The sequence below is a fragment of the Salvelinus alpinus genome, unplaced genomic scaffold, assembly GCF_045679555.1.
Source record: "Salvelinus alpinus unplaced genomic scaffold, SLU_Salpinus.1 scaffold_40, whole genome shotgun sequence".
In the NCBI taxonomy this organism is placed as follows: Eukaryota; Metazoa; Chordata; class Actinopteri; order Salmoniformes; family Salmonidae; genus Salvelinus; species Salvelinus alpinus.
In genome coordinates, this window is record NW_027255981.1 from 2,534,804 (window position 1) to 2,551,501 (window position 16,698).

Here is a 16,698-nt window from a genome sequence, read left to right on the forward strand (position 1 = left end):
TGTTACCCTAAGGATGAAACTATAAAACACTTATTGGATTTTCTCTGTCCGGGTACTACATTTGAAATAAAACTGCCCTTAAGTCCTGGGGGGGGGGGTCTTCCCAGTATGAGAGGAGTTGCTAGATTTATTGAGTAAACCTTTTTCCATAAAGTTAGTGAACCAAGGTGGCTGACTAGCTGTTGATGTTGAAGAAGCGTCCCGTCCACTAGATTATACGTCCCAGTGGCAGAATCACCTGAAAGACGCACATCGCCATCTGCTGACTGGAGTTGGTATCGCAGTTGAGAAAATACTTTCTGACAAAAAGCGACTGCCTCTACAAACCAACGACTCCCTTTGAAAACGGGCTATGTGGCATCAGAAACAATTATTATAGTGTAAAAATGTACTACAAAGTGTAGCTAAATAAAATAACTTTGGTAATACCTAGTCAGCACGTGACGTCCAAGGACGTTGAATTATGGGTGATATCAGGTCTGTCTGTTTTGGTCTCTATTTCGCCCCACAATAGTCATCCCAAATTGGGCTGTGTATAACTATGTAAATGTCTCTCGAACAAGGTGACTTTTAACCATATACACTCTAAAAAGTAAAGGTTCCTGGAGAATCCTTTAGGGGTTTTTCAAATTGAAACTGTGGGGGAACCCCTAAAAGTTATTTGAAGAACGTTTTGTGGGAACCCCTATAAGTTATTTGAAGAACCCCTTATCCTGGTTCATCAAAGAACCTTTTGGGGTTCATTTTTTAACTCCCTGTCCACCCTCCCTGCATTACAAAAACATATTTTAATAACAATATTGACTTAAATAATTAATTGTTTATTTAGTGGCACCACAAATGTGAATTAATATTTACAAAACAATTTACCAAACAAAACGCATTACAAAATTGCAACATTTCTGCAGAAATGTCAGACCATAATAAATAATAATATAATAATAATATGCATATTGTACGAGCAAGAATTGAGTACGAGGCAGTGTAATATGGGAACGAATTTTTTACAAAGTCGAAATGGCTTTCTGCAGACATGTCAGACCATAATAAATAATACATTTACTTTGTATAGTGCTTTTCATGACATTTAAAATATATAAATAATGATGTACAATAAAAACAACATACATTAAAAATGAATCATAGGTAAACTAACAATATTGTAGACTTGATGCTAAATACAGATTTTTCAGCTTTAGTGTGTATATCATATTCACTTAGTTATGTTAGGAAGTTTGCCATCTTGCCATCTTTATCACCGGCCCTGGTAACTTCACCCTAACTTCTCTTATCCCCAGAACACAGTAACTAAACAACATAAGTGTTTTTCTGACATTTTTGGGAAATTTACGGGAAAATAAAAAATACAGCCCTACCAGAGCCCCAAGTCCCATGGGGACGTCCTCGAGGGCGTGGATGTTCTGCCCATCAAAGGCCAGCGGGATTTCACTCTCATGGTGAAATGGATTTCCACCGATGTGCAGTAAAGGAGTGAAGAGCGGTGAAATCTGTGTCAACAAAAGTAAGAAAAGATTAATACACATACAATAAACAAACAACATAACAAATGTTCAGCTGTAGTATTATATAAGCATGCACACCTATGTTTATGAAGAAACAGATGATTGGTGCATAGGCATACCTTGTCACGGACATAAAGGCCACTCGGGTCCTGATTCATTTCTGAAAAGATCTGGAACTGGAACTGTTGATTCATTTCTGAGAAGATCTGAAAAGATAATTTGCACACATTTGTATGCTAATATATTTCAGTTTGTATTGACTGCTATGTAGGTTAAATGTACACTTCAAATGCAGCTGTCCTACAACATATCTGTACCTTCTTCTTGATCCCAAATGCATTGTGTCCATGTTCTGTCCTATAAGAATTTCAAAGGAAGAGAAAATGTGTCAAAGAATAGTCTTACAAGCATTAAAACATATATATATATATATATATTAAATAAATATTGAAAAATAAATGGCATCGACATACAATTGAATGTAAAATAGATGAACATATTGGAGAAAGCACTAGCCAATACAGTACTGCCATACAGTAACAGTACTGCCATACAGGCCTAATATCACATTTCAAGATATCTTTGTACACAAATTGTTCAATATTTTATTAGGCTGACTTGAAAGATTATACACAACATTTTGCTGCGTGGCAATACTGTGTTTGGATTCTGAAGGGCATTTATACAAAAGAGGTAGTCTAGACACTGTATTAATACCATTATGCATTTGAATCCCATCTACAGCTACCATCTAAGATATTAATTTCCCTCCACAGGGGGGCGTACATGTAACGTTTCCAAAATGGGATAGTATTGTCCAGGTAACGTTTCCAAAATGGGATAATATTGTACATGTAACGTTTCAAAATGGGATAGTATTGTACATGTAACGTTATGCCCCCTTGTGAGTTAATAGTATTGCATGCTGTAGCAGGCTATATAAAGAGGAAGACCTCCATTGACGATTCAGTTCGTTGTAACATCTCGTCTGGACAGGTCACCGTCCTTAGTTATTTAGTTAACGTTAGCTAGTTCATTATCACAAAAGTGAGAACTGCTCTAGATTGGAAACGTACGTTAATGAGTGTAAAGCCATGTTGGCTTTATGGAAACGATATACAATATATGGTAAAGAATATAGTTCAGGAAATAATCCAAACCTAGTTGTGTCTAATTAGGACATAATGTTAGCTAGCTAGATAACGGTACTGTACTGTAGCTCATACAACGCCGACGGTCAAACCCGGCTTTCTAATATTTACGGTAATTAACTATAGTAACGTTATGGAAGCTATTCACAGAAAACCATCATTGTCTTCGTTATTCATTAGTTTTGTTATATTATTATAATAAATTATTTCGAGACATATTCAGAACCAAACATCAACCCAACTTAACCTTTTTAACTTGTTGTCATATCCAAACTTGTCACCATCGTTTTCAGTTGTAATTGCGAAGGGCTGTTCCTTTTGGGGCTGTTTTTCATTGACCAAGAACCCTGCGGTTCTTAGGGGATCTGAGAACAACTCCAGTTAAACCCTTCATTTTTAGAGTTGTAGTCGGCTCTATTTACTCTCAGATTCAAAACATGATGATTAGCATCAACGACCAGTTGAACTGGGCAGTCAGCTGCTGCTGCTCCAATACAGTATGAGGTGAGACGGTGAACTGACGGTGAACCGGGCAATCAGCTGCTGCTGCTCCAATACAGTATGAGGTGAGACGGTGAACTGACGTTAAACCGGGCAGTCAGCTGCTGCTGCTCCAATACAGTATGAGGTGAGACGGTGAACTGACGTTGAACTGGGCAGTCAGCTGCTGCTGCTCCAATACAGTATGAGGTGAGACGGTGAACTGACGTTGAACTGGGCAGTCAGCTGCTGCTGCTCCAATACAGTATGAGGTGAGAAGGTGAACCGACGTTGAACTGGGCAGTCAGTCATTCATTCTGTACTATGAGTCTATCAAATCAAATCAAATTGTATCTTACAGTGAAATGCTTACTTACAAGCCCCTAACCAACAATCAATGCAGTTTTAAAAAAAAGTACAAATAAGAATAGAAAAAAAAGGAACAAGTAATTAAAGATCAGAAGTTAAATAACAATATCTAGACTACATACAGGGGGTACCGGGACAGAGTCAATGTGCGGGGGCACCGGTTAGTCGAGGTAATTGAGGTAATATGTACATGTAGGTAGTTATTAAAGTGACTATGCATAGATGATAACAGAGAGTGGCGGGGGGGCTTCCTCTGACACCGCCTGGGATAGAGGTCTTGGATGGCAGAAAGCTTGGCCCAAGTGATGTACTGGGCTGTATGCACTACCCTCTGTAGTGCCTTGCGGTCGGAGGCAGATCAGTTGCCATACCGGGCAGGGATGCAACCAGTCAGGATGCACTTGATGTTGCAGCTGTAGAACCTTTTGAGGATCTGAGGACCCATGCTAAATCTTTTCAGTCTCCTGAGGGCGATTAGGTTTTGTCGTGCCCTCTTCAAGACTGTCTTGGTGTGTTTGGACCATAATAGTTTGTTCGTGATGTGGACACCAAGGAACTTGAAGCTCTCAACCTGCTCCACTACAGCCCCGTCAATAAGAATGGGGGCGTGCTCTGTCTTCCTTTTCCTGTAGTCCACAATCATCTCCTTTGTCTTGATCACATTGAGGGAGAGGTTGTTTTCCTGGCACCACACGGCCAGACCTCCTCCCTATAGGCTGTCTCGTAGTTGTTGGTGATCAGGCCTACCACTGTTGTAGCATTGGCAAACTTCATGATGGTGTTGGAATCGTGCCTGGCCGTGCAGTCATGAGTGAACAGGGAGTACAGGAGGGGGCTGAGCACGCACCCCTGAGGTGCCCCTGTGTTGAGGATCAGCATGGCGGATGTGTTGTTACCTACCCTTAAAAACCATGAGCTGGCGCACACCCAGAAAAATTGTTTGTGTGGAGGTGCTGACTAACGGCGAATAAACTATAAACTGTCAAAATAAAGAAAGTCGCACACTCCACGTATAAACTCCCAGCAATTGAATGGGTATTTACCAACGTTTCGGCATCACTGTGCCTTCTTCAGGGTGATGTCATGAATACTCGGACCAGGTTATGTAGACAAACAGTGCAATTAGTGTAACCAATGACAATAGAAAGGGGTGTGTCATAATGATTAAGTAAATGAAAATTAATTAGTGAAACTGTTAAAAAATAGTATATGGCATATTAAATATATTACTCTATTGTTATCATATAGAAACATCATGGAATATTGTACATCATATTAAATATATTACTCTATTGTTATCATAAAGAAACATAATGGAATATTGTACATCATATTAGCATCAACATACATTATTGTTTCATTCAATTTCACATAATAAGGATATTTCATATTTTCAAGATCAGAAGTCAGAACCCATCACCTGCTATGTAAAAGAGACAGAAGAATGCACAATGGTCAATTCTATCTGGGATCCTTGGGACATCCCTACCCTAAACCTTAACCTTAACCATTTTAAATGTTAACTTCAACGGGCTAGGGACGTCCCAAGGATGTATCTCTACCTGAAAATAGATGATCTAAGTGATTGATAGTTGGTATTCAGCAGTCATAAAGCCTTATTTACTTTAATGAACGACTAAAATTGTGATTTTGTAAGACAGCATCTCTACACTTTATTGACTGACTGATCCATTCATCCCTCCTCAGCCTTCCTCTCCTCTGAAGACCCAGTGAGGGTGGAGCTCAGTCAGAGAGCTGTTGAGTGACTGGTTAGGAAGAACACTTCTACAGCCAGAGAGGTGAGAGGTCACACATGGTTTAGATGGTAAATATTTATGTCCCCTTAGCGGTTTATCACGTAAGCAAAAGGGAATATTTTCCATCATCTATGTTTATTTACATTAGTGCAAATTGTCCACTGATGTGGGTGTAGTTTGTCACCCCTTTTGGCTGTATGAAAGTGAATTTCCCCTCAGGCACACACATTTGTTCTTTGTTATTACCCGAGCCACTGACTGTTCAGCCCGCTATCATCTAGAAGGCGAGGTCAGTACAGGTGCATCAAAGCTGGGACCGAGAGACAGAAGCTGTTTTTCCATCACTAACACAGAGAGGCTGCTGCCTACATACACAGACTTGAAATCATTGGCCACTTCAAGGAATGGAACACTAGTCACTTTAATAATGTTTACATATTTGGCATTACTTATCTCATATGTATATACAGTATTCTATCCTATTCTACTGTATCTTAGTCTATGTATTACTCATCTCATATGTATATACTGTATTCTATCCTATTCTACTGTATCTTAGTCTATGTATTACTCATCTCATATGTATATACTGTGTTCTATCCTATTCTATTGTATCTTAGTCTATGTATTACCCATCTCATATGTATATACTGTATTCTATCCTATTCTACTGTATCTTAGTCTATGTATTACTCATCTCATATGTATATACTGTTTTCTATCCTATTCTACTGTTTCTTAGTGTATGTATTTCTCATATCATATGTATATACCTTAATCTATCCTATTCTACTGTATCTTAGTCTATGTATTACTTATCTCATATGTATATACAGTATTCTATCCTATTCTACTGTATCTTAGTCTATGTATTACTCATCTCATATGTATATACTGTATTCTATCCTATTCTACTGTATCTTAGTCTATGTATTACTCATCTCATATGTATATACTGTGTTCTATCCTATTCTATTGTATCTTAGTCTATGTATTACCCATCTCATATGTATATACTGTATTCTATCCTATTCTACTGTATCTTAGTCTATGTATTACTCATCTCATATGTATATACTGTTTTCTATCCTATTCTACTGTTTCTTAGTGTATGTATTTCTCATATCATATGTATATACCTTAATCTATCCTATTCTACTGTATCTTAGTCTATGTATTACTCATCTCATATGTATATACTGTATTCTATCCTATTCTACTGTATCTAAGTCTATGTATTACTCATCTCATATGTATATACTGTATTCTATCCTATTCTACTGTATCTTAGTCTATGTATTACTCATCTCATATGTATATACTGTATTCTATCCTATTCTACTGTATCTTAGTCTATGTATTACTCATCTCATATGTATATACTGTATTCTATCCCATTCTACTGTATCAGTCTATGCCGCTCTGACATCACTCGTCCATATATTTATATATTCTTATTCCTTTACTTAGATTTGTGTGTATTAGGTATTTGTTGTGACATTGTTAGATATTACTGCACTGTTGGAGCTAGGAACACAAGCATTTCGCTACACACGCAATAACATATGTATGTGACAAATAACATTTGAGTTGATTTATTATGAAGGTCACTAGTGTAAAATGTACTTTTCCACATTGCTTATGCATATTCAGTGGCTTGGCTGCTTCCAGACTATGTCAAAGGCCCATCCTGGTAGATCTGAATCTAATGCAGCTTGGAGTGATCAGATGACAGAAGTCACATTTAGGTGCCAGGTGTAACTGAGGCCATAGATGCTCCATATCCATTACTTTGAGTGTTTTATATAATATGACTAAATGTGTTTCTGTGTTGCAGGGGCAGTAAAGAAATGGAACAGCAAGGCCACAGAACATGACATAAGCAGAGCTGTGGGAGACCACTTCAAGCCCCTGGTAGAGCCAGGGGTGGTGTTTACCACTCCACCACGCCTTCAGCAGGCTGGAAAAGATTGATACTGTTTTTCATACTAAGATGGACCATCAGTCTGTTGATTGGTCAGTCATTGGGTTAATTTGTTTTGCAATATGTTCAAATCAAATCAAGCTTTATTTATACAGTACATTTCAGACATGGATGCAACACAATGGCTTCACAGGAAAAAAAACAAATATTTAATAGTACACAAACATAAGAGGATAAAAAAACAATAATCACAACTTAAAGACTAATGAGCATCCTAAGGAAATGTCATTGATTAAAACTTTTAAATGTCCAACCCAAAATATAAGCTTGTTTTTTAGGAGCGGCTCTGAAAGACACTATGGGGGTGTCCAATGAAAGTTGACTAGTAACAACAACTGGGACCTAAAAGACACCCACCATGAGACCCACTAAATCTGCCCAAGAAGAGGCAAACAAAAGAAAAACTCACACCAAATTTAAAGACAGGAAGAAAAACCAAAAAGGTGGATCAACTAAAGGTGTTGACTCTCCACATCTATCAAGACAACTTGAGCACTGGGCCAGACACTCTTAAATAGAACCTGGACCAGCTCAGGTGAAACACCTTCCCACTAACGAAGATGGACAAGCCAGCACAGGTGTAACACATACTGACTAACGAGGTGACACCAATCAGTGCGCTCTACGTGCTAATGAGCTATACGTGATAAAGTCCAACCTCAAAACATAAATGGAAAAACCAAAGCCTGCAACACCTTCCCCCTTAAGACAACAAATATATCCTATATTTTCCCCCCACTAGCTTCTAGAACTCTCGTCCCCTTGGAACAAAATCAATTGTGAACTGCCCACCCTTGATATGAAAAAAATATGAGGTGATTTGAGTCAATTCACTTAATGGTGAGGTATGGAATAATAAAACATGTATCTTTTGTCAGGCTGAATGTTTGAAATATGAGTAGGTGATTTGAGTCATGCTTCTTCAGTAGTGGAATAAAGACAATTAGCATTTGAATGTTGTCAAGAAATACTGGAGTGATGTCAGATTGTTAATAAAATTGATTATAGTCCATTTATTATACTGCGTCCATGTGTATTTACACAAACATCTGCAACAATTATCATATTACATGTATTTTTTTAAAGAAGCAGCTTTTTCAACTTGTAGAAAACAGCTGGCTACATTTTGAAGTGTTGCATTTTGATTAAAGTGGGTCACCAACGCAGTAAGTGTAACACAGCTCTTTTTTTGTTAGTCACTTTTTGTTAAATAATACTCTTTCAATTCAGAGCCTGGATTTTCCCCTGAGGCTAATATCCATATCATGCTGCAATCAATTGAACAGGGCAAACGATAAGGTAGAACATCATTAAAATACTCCTACTACAATGTTAAAACATTCTACATTGTGACATCATTAAAATACTCCTACAATGTTAAAACATTCTACATTGTGACATTATTTCATTGATATCATGAAACAACTCCTTCATGTATTTTCTGATGTTTGATCAGAGATCTTTTACTAGAGTATCTCTTGTCACATTGATTACAGCTATGAGATTTCTCTCCTGTGTGTGTTCTCTGGTGTGTAGTCAGAGAGCTTGATGTAGTAAAACTCATCCCACATTGATCACAGCTATAAGATTTCTCTCCTGTGTGTGTTCTCTGGTGTGTAGTCAGAGAGCTTGATGTAGTAAAACTCTTCCCACATTGATTACAGCTATGAGGTTTCTCTCCTGTGTGTGTTCTCTGGTGTATTGTAAGTTCTGATGAAGATGTGCAACCTTTCCCACAGTCAGAGCAGCAATGAGATGTCCTCCCTGTGGGTCTCTGCTGGTGTTTTGACGTGGAGAGACTCTTCTCTGCTTCGTCAGCATCATGAGGTTGTTGAGGCTCCCCAGAGGATCCACGATAGTCACGTCTCTCTCCTGTGTGAACAAAAAGTCAGACAGATGGTTTAAGGCCCACAACAGCAAAAATCTACTGTAAAAAGGTGATGCCAACAGCGTAGCCATTATGTTGTACAAACAATGACGTCTGTAATGAATGTTCATTATTTGACATTTGTCTTAAGACAGTCAAGTGAACAACAAGACATATTTTGTCTTGTTTTCACATTAGTAGTAACATCGACGATTGTATGCTAGAAATACGTTTTTAAAGTTGTTGAAATCCTAAGCAGTGTGCCAGACAACCTTTGGTCTCCAATATAGGCACCTTTCTGTAGGTCTATGTTGTTGTTAGGTGAAGTTATGGGTCCTACAATAGGTCTATGTTGTTGTTATGTGAAGTTATGGGTCCTACAGTAGGTCTACGTTAGGTGAAGTTATGGGTCCTACAGTAGGTCTATGTTGTTGTTAGGTGAAGTTATGGGTCCTACAGTAGGTCTATGGTATAACTAGCGGTTTCCGCATTAGCTTGGATGAGTTTCTGCAACCAAATTGCGTTTTAGCAAACACAAAAGGCAGAGAGCGATGCAGAGAGCAATGCACCTATTTGGGGATGTCTGATAGTATTTACACACCACCACTAATGATTTGTGGAGCTTCTCAAAGTAATTTTCTCTTCACCTCAAACAGTAAGTAAAACAAAGTCTTACTAAAATCAATTGGCAAATGACAACAGTTCCTCAAAGTATTTGTAAAATATTTCCAGCTCTCACTCTTGATAAACACTTGACATGAAAGGTTAAAATGTAATGCTCTGATCCAGTGGAAATGTCATAAACTCTGATTACTTCTTATCCCTTACACAAATAGCCTACAGCTGTGTCTGTCCCAAACTCACTGGCGCGGGAAACTGAGGGCCGAGAATATTTTATATCAAGTTTCGGACTGACCTAAGTGATAGTTGATACAATGTTTCAAGTTCTATGTAGACAGGCCATGAGCAGCCAATGTGATTTATCTGGAGATTTTCTAGCTGTTTTTATTTGTTGGCTTTATGTAGGCTATTTTTACATAGTTGGCAATAAAAGTTATTTAGATTTGTATAATTATCATTTAGATAGAATGTAGATTAATCACAGATAATGAATATGAGATACAAAGACTAATTTAATTTATAATAGTAATTATAATAAACTGTTCCAATAAAATGTGAATATGAAAATCATAACTGGCACCAGATCAGTAGAAATGGTCAGATAAATTGGCACTCCAAATGGAAAAGGTTGCCGACTGCTGTTGTAGCCTATTACTGGAAACTTCAGGAGCATAACATCAGAATTTACGAAGGCCAGTAGCAGCGGGAGGAGAATGCTAAGGAAGAGTTTTTTTCTTATGGTTAGGCTATCTTGATCTCTGGTTCCCTCAAGTCATTTGTGTGTCTCAATTATTTAATAAAAACGGCCGATTCCTATGTTGATGATGTAAAGAATATTTGCTGCTCTGTGGTGTGAAATGAGGAGCAACCAGACGCTGGACGCATTCATGAAATCGCTTATTCCAGTTACTAATAAGCATGCACCAATGAATCCCAATAATGAGCCACCTATGGGAGGGGTAAACCTTTGTGGACAAATCTCTCAACATATTACTGCTACCCTGGGGAGATTGATATACCCTTTGAACACTGGCTCCGACCTTCGTCGGATGTGGCAGGGCTTGCAAACTATTACAGACTACAAAGGGAAGCACAGCCGATAGCTGCCTAGTGACACGAGCCTACCAGACGAGCTAAATTACTTCTATGCTCGCTTCGAGGAAAGTAACACTGAAACATGCATGACAGCATCAGCTGTTCCGGACGACTTTGTGATCACGCTCTCCGCAGCAGATGTGAGTAAGACCTTTAAACAGGTTAACATTCACAAGGCCACAGGGCCAGACGGATTACCAGGACATGTACTCCAAGCATGCGCTGACCAACTGGCAAGGGTCTTCACTGACATTTTCATCCCCTGTCTGAGTCTGTAATACCAAGATGTTTCAAGCAGACCACCATAGTCCCTGTGCCCAAGAACACTAAGGTAATCTGCCTAAATGACTACCGACCCGTAGCACTCACATCTGTAGCCATGAAGTGCTTTGAAAGGCTGGTCGTGGCTCACATCAACACCATTATACCAGAAACCCTAGACCCACTCCAATTTGCATACCACCCCAACAGATCCACAGATGATGCAATCTCTATTGCACTCCACACTGCACTTTCCCACCTGGACAAAAGGAACACCCATGTGAGAATGCTATTCATCGACTACAGCTCAGCATTCAACACCATAGTGCCCTCAGAGCTCATCACTTAGCTAAGGACCCTGGGACTAAACACTGAGCACGCCCCCATTCTCATCGAAGGGGTTGTAGTGGAGCAGTTGAAAGCTTCAAGTTCCTTGGTATCCACATCCTTGGTGTCCACATTATAGGCTTAGTTAACTGGTGAACTGTTGAAATCATGCAAACATAATGACGACTCTAATTCTAGATTTGGAATAGAATGTGCAGCACCTTGAATATATTGCTGTTTGACTACCAATTAATAAACCAGGGAGGAATTACTGACAGAGTAGGAGCATGGTGGAGACATCCAAGAGAGGGAAATCAGGAAGGGAAATGACAGCAAGTAGTGCAGACGAAAGGGATAACAAGTTGGTGAAGCAACAGATGTGCTGGAATGAGAACAATATAGATGGAATGAGAACAATATAGATGGAATGAGAACAATATAGATGGAATGAGAACAATATAGATGCTACTTTGAGAACACAAACTCTCACATCTTTCACAGCACAGAGCGAGGGAGTCCAGGGGATGACTGGAGGAGCAATGGAGGAAGCATTGTGGGATTCTCCTGGCACGAGTACAGTTGTTGAGACTGGGTGAAGTATGGTGAAGAACAGTGGAGTGAAAAGGGCTAAAGTTGGTAATGAACAGCAGTTTAGGGTCGGAGTGGGAATCATCAGCAAGGATGTTTTTGTGGGTGACCTGTTATTGGTCTCAAAGATGGTGAAGGATGAATTGGGTAAAGTGGAATCGGTTCGAGTGACCAGGAGCGGTATGATACTGATTGTGTGTCAACAGCGCAAAAGTAGAAAGCTTTGTGTGGTTTAGGTTAAACATTTCAGGTAGATGCACGTTGATTAAAATGAATGATAGACGGAAGGTCTTACTGTGGTTTGGTGAAGTGGTTCTCCCATCTTATGTAAAACCTGGGTAAGTGAGATATACAGAAGCCGCTGCAGTTTGAACGTGGCAAGTGTTTGTCGAAGGAATGAATATGTCGTAGTCAGATGAAGCATGTTGTAGTTGTGATGGGAATCACGTTCCCGGAGTGCCCTGTACGGATGAGGGATGTCACAGTAGCTAGGATGATCAGGCCCATCCAGCAGGTGTCCTATGTGGAGGCAGTGAAAATAGCTGAAGGAGTAGAGAGGAGAAGGTAGTTCATGTCCCACAGTCTGCAGTGAAGCCATGCAGGAGAAGGATCCCAACACACTAATAGTGAACAAGGTGGACTTTGTTGTGTTTATAGAGCAAGTGATAAATTGCATTAATAAACTATTAGTAACCTTCGTCCAAAACTAGCAGTTTCCGCATTAGCTTGGAGGAGTTTCTACAACAAAATTACGTTTGCATTGCCCTCACTGCCGCAGTGATAAATTGCATTAATAATAAACTAATAAAACATCTAAGAAGCTAGACATCATTGTGAAGGCGGGAAATAGATTTCTGGATCTCCAGGACTTCAGACTAAATGTTACAGGGAGTACTGAATGAAGACGTTCCACCCCTCCCAGGTTCCTGAACCTGTGTAGGGATCTGAATAGTACCATTTTTGTTTGAAATTCAGGGTAGTGGAGTGAATTTGGTTCGTGTTTATTTTATGTAATTAGTATGATTTGTTAATCCCAATTTTTTTGCGTTTTTGTTATTTTTTTACAACCCCGTACAGTAGGTGGCAGCAATACACCTGATGAGTGTAGTCTGAGAATAAACCTCAGAGAAGAAGACATGGTAGGAAGCAAAGTGTTGGTCAGTGTTTCCAGTTGACCCTAATTAGATGTTACATTACATGTTGTTTTCTTACTTCATGTAGCCGGCTAGCTGGCCAACATATTCATACTTCGCTTACTTCTCTCTGATAAGATACCGCTGCACAAACATACTTATCTAGGCCTACACCAGCATTGGTACCAGGCAGTATTAGCTAGCTACGTTTGCTCTGACTCTTCATACATTTAGCAAGCAGGCTAGCCCGCTAACTAGCGATTAGCAGTTAACATTATTTAAGCAACACCTTGCTAAGACAAGACAATCTTTCGCCTTTAATGTAATGGCATGAAAAGAATTGCCAGAATATTATACAATGACTTATCAATAGCAGCCAACAATTTGACCCCAACAGGAAATCTACACTGTCAGTTATAGAAAGACCCATTTACTATATAACCATTGATTCTTGAAGAATATAACTTATAAATGCCTCAAATGTTTCAACCGTATTACCCCACCAGAAACCAAAACATAAGCTTGTATAACGCTACTGTTTGTAAACAAATACTATATGGCTGAGGAGTAGGGACGATCCAAGCGTTCTAACCTCACAATGACAGTAAAGCACCCAAGCTAACTGGCTAACGTTAGACAGCTTGCTAGACACAAATGAGAGAAAAAATTGTAAGAGTGAGGTTACTTGCCCTAGTAGAGCTGGTTAGGCTGTTTTCATGTTATCCAGAGCGTTGGTGACTAACTGTGCTGCTGGCAACAATTTAATTTGAGCTTTTTAGCAGCCATATTCAACAGGTGTTGAGCATTATTAAATTCATCAGTTATTCTGCGCTCTAATCAAGTCAATAAACATTGGGTAGTTAGTTAGAATATAGTTACTATACTGGCAAGTTTGATGTATAAGTAGCCAACTAACGTTAGGTAGCTAGCTCACATACTGGTACATACTGCTGTAAAGATATGCTATGCGTTTTGTAAGGATAGTGTAGCTAACATAACGTGTAAGGTAACTTATTTGAAAAGTCATTACTTTATTGCATTGCTCAACATTTGTCATTATTATTTAAAGCAGTTCATTTGTATCCGCTCTCTCGTTGGACTTCAGCTGCATATTTTCCCCCATTTTCTTCTAATCTGAAAACGTTGAAGCCAGAACCATTTCCTGAAGAATTGCATTATGGGCCCTAAAATACTGCGTGTATATTTCGTATTTCGGCGAATTTAGTACGACATCCGGGAACTTTTGGCATACTAACTACATCATACTATGACCAATAAGCAGACTATATACTCAATTTACTTCACAAATAGTGCAGTTAGTATGAGTATTCTAACACAGCTCAGGACTCTGGGCAGCCATTTTGTTTGTTTAAAAACTAGGAGCCTTTAAAAAAAGCCAAACAACAATCAACCAATCTGCAGTTCAACCAATAACAAAGCTGTAATTCCACCACTGTTTTGGTAATAAGATGATGGGTGGTGCTGAAGAAATGTAACTAGTCTCTAATTCATAGACAGACCGATGGATGCATTGACTGACCATCCATGATATCAACATGATAGTTTTAACCATGTTGAGGCTATACAGTGTTGATTTACATTGTTTCTAAACATTGGAGTAAAAAAGCTTATTTGGGTTTCAGATGGGGTAAAAACAATTGAACTAAGCTCATGAGGCATGTGTTATATTCTTCAAGAATCAATGGCTATAAATATATAAATATAAATAAATAATTTAAAAGTCACAATATGGATGTAGCAATTGCACATTTCCCCTTTAACACCACACATCAGTTCAACAACCGCAGAGTTTGTGCTTCTGTTTTTAAGACAGTACTTACGAGTGTTACTCAGTGAACGGTTTCTCAAATCCATCTTATTGCTAAGTTCATCGTTAGAACCATCGGATGCCTGAAGATGTGTTTGGGAAACCGGGACCAGATATCCAGTTTCGTCCTCTTCTTCATTTTTCGATGTGACAGTCATTTCCCCCTCCTCTTCTTCCACTGAAACGTCTTTCTCTTCTTCTTTCACGGTAACAGCCTCACCTTCTACTTGTTTTGTATTGTAACAACCTCCTCTTCCTCCTCTTTCACGAGAGCTACTTTCTCCATCCAGCAGACCTTCTCTTCTTCAGCAGGACCGGGGTTAAGTTTTAGACTGGAACTATGAGGCATGTACTGAAGTCGCTAAGCGGTATAATTCAAAGCAGTGTCACTTTATCAGCAGCACGTGATCAATGACGTCTGAAGAATAATTTCGTCGAACACCTGATTGGTTTGGTATTGGGCTTGTTCGACATTGCAGCCGACAGTGCAGGTGGCTGCTGACTGCTGACTGACTAATTTACAAATCACCTTGCGTCATAAATAACTACTCATTATTATTTATAAATCAGTCAGCCAGTCACCGTTTACCCACAATGCAGCATGTATTTGATGCTCTCGAACACGACCAGTGGTTTAATATATGACATAATGGCTACGCTGCTACGGCGTGTGACTTCATCTACAAAATGTGGCTGTTCTAAATTCTGTGTCGCTCAAAGCCTTGAGTAATGAACCTATTTTTGACACAATTGGCTGGAAAGCATCAATGCTTCAGGAAGCTTTATTTCCCCATCACTACTTTTCAGCATGTTTTCTGTGAATTAGACTACGGGAGTTTTGTAACTTTTTCCACCTTGGCTTACTGTTAGTTGGGTTCTGCCTGGTCTCCGGTAGTTGGTCTCGCTGACCATAACCGTGCTGGTTGGCTACGCTGGTTAGGCTAATAGCTAGTTGGCCAAATAGCTAACGTTAGCTGGTTGGCTAAGATAACTGCATATAGCTAACTTGAGCTGGTTGGCTAAGATAACTGCATATAGCTAATGTTGCTGGCTGGCTAAGATAACTGCATATAGCTAATGTTAGCTGGCTGGCTAAGATAACTGCATATAGCTAATGTTAGCTGGCTGGCTAAGATAACTGCATATAGCTCATGTTAGCTGGTTGGCTAAGATAACTGCATATAGCTCATGTTAGCTGGTTGGCTAAGATAACTGCATATAGCTAATGTTGCTGGCTGGCTAAGATAACTGCATATAGCTAATGTTAGCTGGCTGGCTAAGATAACTACATATAGCTAACGTTAGCTGGCTGACAAAGATAACTGCATATAGCTAATGTTAGCTGGCTGGCTAATAACATTCTTGATATTTGGTTAGATGGCGTTATGTATTTCCAAAACTGTGGTTTACTTAATCACTCAAGTCATGAGCAAAAACGATTGGTTTAATTTAAAGTTATTTCTGTTGTAGTTTACATCACAGGGAACAGGCTGGTCCTCCATATTACATCACACCTGACTTTGGCATTCTTCTGAATTCTGATTGGTTAAATGTAATAACTCCAAAAATAGAACAGTGTACAGTAACTTTGCATTGGGACTTGGGACTAAAAATATTTTATTCGATATTTTATAAAAATACAAAACATACACATACAAACAACAACATCATACAAACATTAACTGCATCACACCTGCCCAGACCCACTAGAACA

The 16,698-nt window shown here is 39.1% G+C and overlaps 1 protein-coding gene and 1 long non-coding RNA gene across 2 annotated transcripts in view; one reads left to right on the forward strand and one right to left on the reverse strand.

The window, feature by feature from the left end:
- Nucleotides 1–16,698, forward strand: part of LOC139567014 (zinc finger protein 180-like) — a 740,647-nt gene that overhangs the window by 99,074 nt on the left and 624,875 nt on the right. The gene's annotated exons all lie outside the window — the stretch shown is intronic.
- On the reverse strand, nucleotides 8,251–15,474 carry LOC139567025 (uncharacterized). The gene is made up of 2 exons (XR_011673204.1): nucleotides 14,998–15,474; nucleotides 8,251–9,136 (listed from the first exon to the last, which is right to left on the reverse strand). It is a non-coding gene; the product is annotated as an uncharacterized lncRNA (long non-coding RNA).